The sequence below is a fragment of the Pteropus vampyrus genome, unplaced genomic scaffold (genome assembly GCF_000151845.1).
Source record: "Pteropus vampyrus isolate Shadow unplaced genomic scaffold, Pvam_2.0 Scaffold329, whole genome shotgun sequence".
NCBI lineage: Eukaryota > Metazoa > Chordata > Mammalia > Chiroptera > Pteropodidae > Pteropus > Pteropus vampyrus.
Genome location: NW_011889110.1, coordinates 38198 through 43517, shown reverse-complemented (window position 1 = coordinate 43517; position 5320 = coordinate 38198). Strand labels below are relative to the sequence as shown.

At 38.3% G+C, this 5320-nt stretch overlaps 1 protein-coding gene across 15 annotated transcripts in view; it reads left to right on the top strand.

The window, feature by feature from the left end:
* Positions 1-5320, top strand: part of LOC105304106 (olfactory receptor 6B1) — a 98170-nt gene that overhangs the window by 77253 nt on the left and 15597 nt on the right. Inside the window, exon 8 of one of the 15 annotated variants that reach the window (XM_023522078.1) lies at positions 4012-4127. The exons of 13 other annotated variants lie outside the window; for them this stretch is intronic. The gene's annotated coding sequence lies outside the window, so the exon portion shown is untranslated. Of the gene's footprint in view, positions 1-1908; positions 1912-4011; positions 4128-5320 lie in introns of all 15 variants that reach the window. One more of the 15 variants, XM_023522080.1, reaches the window with a different exon arrangement.

Genomic DNA, 5320 nt, shown 5'->3' with positions numbered 1-5320 from the left:
ATTCATTCATTCATTTTTCATTTTAACTGTGGGCTTTAACCCAAATGTGGCTCAGAAATCTGGGGATATTATAAATGGAGGGAAAACTAAAGAAAATTGAGAGGTATATCTAAATTGCCATGTCAAAAATATTTGTGAGATAAGGGTCAAGGGGGTCAAATAAAAGGTGGTGGAAGGAAACTTAACTTTGGGTGGTAAACACACAATGCAAATATACGTGTGACATATTATTGAACTGTACACTTGAAGCCTATATAAGTTTATTAACCAATGTCACCCCAATAAATTTAACAAAAAGCATTTGTGAGACATATGCAGCGATTATTGGGCAATAACATTTTCTCCATTGGGAGATATCTATTTCTCCTAAATGATGTCTTTACAGGGTCCATGGGGCCCCCACCATGAAAGATCAAGTAATCATGGCCTCTCCTCTACAGTCACACAGGAGAAATTAGAGTGGAGCAGTTTTAAGATTGATAAAATATGTATTGAAAGAAATTAATTTATGACACAATCTTGAATTTTTTATTTTCTGTGTCATGGCCTTGTGTGGTTTTGAGGCATTCTGGCCTTACACAATCCCAAGCCCACAGAAACATACACATACAACTCCCAAACACACAGAAAGCCCCATGGGATACTGAAAGAACACAATGAATAAACATGGGAAATGCATTCATTGGTTCACTTGCCCATAGGAAAGTAGGAGTCTTTCAGTCTCTCTGGGGAAAATGTGAGTAGATGTAATTTCACATGGTCTGCCCCCTGAATCATTATTTGTGTCTGTGGGGAGGGAGTTGGGTTCAAATGATAGAAAAAGGCTTCATTTACAGAAGCAAGTCTATTGTAAAGGTCTGTGATTAGAGCTGTGTATCTGGGTGTTACTTCCCGATGAGGCTCCGTTAGAGAGGGGAATCAATCCCATCCTTCTTCTCTGTGAGGTTTCTTCTAAGCCCAGAGCCATATTTGAAGAACAGAACACAGATGATACCACTGTAAGTAAAAAGTGGTTCATTAGCTCTGAGGCTGGGTATGCAGATGGGAAATGGGAAAAGGAAGATGGATGCAATCACTGGCTTTAATCATCAGTGACAAAATGCCTTCCATTTTCATAACCAAGATCCTGAAGGGATGTCCAGGAACCACTAGCTACATATCTCCATGGTGTGGCCATGATGCTGACCCTCTAGGACCCTCCTCATTGTCCTCACGTGGCAGCTCATGACTTCGTTGTGACTGTGTTGGGAGAGGAGGAATCAGCTAACCACCCATGTGGATATGATGTGGCTAAAGGGCTACAAAGAATGTCAGGAGCCACATGGCCCAGGTGCCTCTTTCTACACTTAAAAAATCCTGCAGTCAGAGCTAAGTGGTTTGTTTGTCCCGAGACTGATCTTTCCTCACCCTGCTAACTGCCTGTCCCTGCAAATTCGTGGGAACATTGTCTGGCCAAATGCGACCCATCTCTCACTTGTCCAGGAAAAAGATGACATTTTCTTCCAAGTAAAAGCCAGCATCTGTTGGCCTAAGGATTCTCTTTTTGGGTCCTTATTTTAGCACAGGAATACTAAGCATGTGACATTTTCCTCATGATTATTGGATCCAGAAGTTACTCTCAATATGGTTTCCAAATACTTAATAATATATCTTTAAGTATTTATTAAGTGTCTTATGTAAGTTAATTCATTTGATTCTCTCAACTGTCCTATGAGGTAGGGTTTATTAGTCACCCCATTTTGCAGATAGGGAAACTGAGGAACAGAGAGGCACAGGGAGGTCATAAAGCTGGTATGTAGCAAAGCTGGGATTTTAATCCAGGCAGTTCTGCTTGGAATCCATGGTTGTTTGTTTTCTAAATTGTAATCCTTGATAGGATCAAGCCAAGTGTTAAAGTAACTATTGGAGATGGTGAAGAAGTTCTAAGTGCGAAAATAACAAATCTGTGTTGCCCCAGAATGCCAGGGCTCTCACTGGGAGTGATCGATAGCAACTTTTACTTTGGGTCAGTGCTAAATATTTTAAATATGGCCCCCTTTCATTCCATAAGATTTCTCTCTCTCTCTCTCTCTCTCTCTCTCTCTCTCATTGGGATATTTGGCATAGCAGAACTGCCTTTTGAGTTTTAAATCCTGTATTTTCTTCTTCAATGCAGGAGTGAAATTACTTTAAGAAATTCCTCCATTTTTTTATATTCCTTTTAAAACTTAATTTAAAAAATCATTATATGAAAACGTTAATAGAAACGAAAGTAAAATTGTATATTTTTAATTTAATCTCAAAAATAACCAAAAAGAAAAGCAAGATAAATCTGAAAGAATTTACTATACCATGATTCTGTTGGCTCTCTAATCTCAGTGATTTGGATTCTCCTTAAATTTTGTGGTCTCTTTAATACTATTAGTAACGACTAACATTTAACTCTTAATGTTTACCAGTTTAATGGTATTCATTCACATCAGCCCTTTAGCTCCCAATATATACAATTCCAATTTCAATATTATTTTTCATATAGCCCTTTAGGCATCTGTTTTCACTATTTTACATATGAAAACAATGAAGTTTAGAATAATAAGTTCATAGAGTTCACCATGCATAATTGAGATTGGAATAATGGTCTGACCAACGCTGTTAACCATGCTGCTTTCATCTTTAAAGATCTTGCTTTTTTCAGTCCCTGCTAATCTTTATGCTATGAAGAACATAGAAATGGATTCATGAAGCTTTCCCTCTTATTCTGTGCACTGAAGATCTTTCTTTAATGTGTACCCAGAGTGGGCACTTAAATCTTCATTTCAGATATCTGTCTCTGTTGTATCTGCTCCAGGGTTTTCTCAGATGAGAATCAAAAAACAAAAACAAACTGGTTCCTTGAACTTGGAAACTCAAAATGCAATCCCTTGCCATTTTTTAAAAAAAAAAATTGTTTCCATTTTATGCTGTATTTTTCTACTTTCCCTGTCCTCACAAATGAGCTGATCAACAATTAGTGTGTGTAGATAGCCACCATGATAGAGGTGTCTCCTCATGACCTTCTTACAAAACTGTAAAAAAAATACAATTTACATCCAGGATTACATACTGTTTGTCTGTAGTTTGCATCAGATGAAATGAGTTGTTTCACTAAGAATTCTACGTGCCTCTATTCCTGCCATTTAGAAATATTTTTTTCTAGGCTGCTGGTTTATTTTAGAAATACCTTACCAAAAAAACATTACATGTATAACTGTAATTCTAGATTGTTTTAATTATGAACTTTGATTAGTCAATTCTAATCATTTGGGAAAAGAAAGCTACCGACTTGCATATTTGATAGCTGAAGCATCCATGTGCCTGCTATCCTCCATCCCTGGCCTGGGGGCAGTAGATTACACGTGCACACACCACAGTGAGCCCCCTGTGCACGCCCAGCATTCCATCTCAGGCCCAGACAGGCTTCCCTGGCCACAGGCCCTGTATTCAGCCTGCCTGTCCCTACTCTCAAGCTCTTAGTCACATTTCACTTCCCAATGTCTCCTATGACTCATTCAAAACTATCCTCGAAAAGAGATTGTCTTTCCAGCTTCCTGTGTCTTTATTAGCTCTAAAAACATACATATAGGACTTTTTCTGAAGTCACTATCTAATTTTCTTTCATTACTTTTGTTCTTTACTCTCCATGATGACAGAATGTGCTTATTTGAGAAGAGCCTTAAACATTTACACAATGTTCATGTCTCTGAAAGTTTCAGGGAGTTAGAGCTCCCTGAGCCCTCCTATTCAGCTTCATCCAGGGGATCCTATTAACACAGAATTTGGTGTGTCCACAAAGTGCCATATTCTATTCTGTCTTTAGATTTATATTGTCTACAAAAGTGGATAGTTCCCATTTTATATATCTGCGAATCGGAGTTTCAATTTATATACTTTTACTGTACTCAGCTTACATGGATTTAAAAATAAATTTGTTAATGAGAAGTCAAAAGTGTATCATCTCAAATACATTAAGTTAACGATATTTGACTTTGTAAGATATTTCACAGACCTTCATTTACTGCTATTTCCTGGGAGCTCCAATGAAGGGTCCACTCATAGCAGGAAGTCAGTCTAAGATGGCCACCTTCTTTTAAGAGAAACACCAAATACAGGTAGGCATAGACACATAAGTTCACCGGAAGGAGAGCAAACGACTCTCAAATTTGCAACTTCATGGCATGCTGATCACATGTGTCTACTACTAAGCACGTTGGTCCACAACAGAAATATAGATATAGGGAATTCACAGAGGCCAAATTTGGGACACATCACTTGAGCAGTATCTAGAGAAGGAGGAGGCTTTATGAGCTTGGGATATACAATTTCTGTTAGTAAGCAGGCTAATTCTAAGAGTGTTTTCCTAAGAAACTGACAGTAAGACTCCTGGACTAGATGACAGCTAAATTTCCTGTCACTTCTGTTTCTACATTTACAGATACTAGTTTAATTTGTTTTTTTTTCATTCTTTTGGTTTTTAATTTGAAATCCTCAGAAGCTATGTTAACTGATAAGAAAAGTAAAAAGGCATTGAAGTGTGCTTCTCTGAGCAACAGAGGTAATTTTTTTTTTGATTGCGCAACATCAGAATTTTGCTTTGCTTATGCTCTCATTTACGTTTGGGTGGATGTGGCATTAATTTCCAACCCGGTTTAAGATCTATGTCTACTTTTAGTCAATAGAAGATTTTGATCTTTTTCTTTATCAGGACAATTCAGAAAAAAAATCTATAAAGAAAAATAAGATTGGGTTTTCAATTTTCCCTTTCCTGTCAAAGATTAACTATTTTTCATAATGGCAGTAGCTTAATGATCTCATTTGATGCTCTAAGAAAATCTGCTCAGATTTGACATTCCTGTTACAGCATTGTGAGGATTACTCCCAAAAGGAGCAGGAATAATGTGCAGCTTTAGTTCTGTATTACATCATGGAGTTTTCCAAAATGGAAATATCTTGTTTTTTCCCTGATAATGTCTCCCCATTTTGGCTGCTTCCTTGTGTCTGTTTCTGTGTATTAGGTAGGGCTCCTAAGTCTCCCAGTCTTAATAGAGTGACTTTATGTAGTAGGTGTGCTGTGGGGTCCCTTGGCACAGACCTGAGAGGAGTCTAGCTGTGGGCCAGGTTCGGCTGCAGCCTATGCACCTCTGGGGCCACCTGGTTATAGAAACCAAACAATCCGCATATGGCTGTTGCCTCTGCTGGGCTTATAAGTGCCTCGAAGGGTCAAGTCCAAAACTGAGGCCAGCTGCCACTAGTGCAGGGTTTGGGGCTGCTCAGCAAGAGGTAAGGGTACACTGAGGCCAGATAA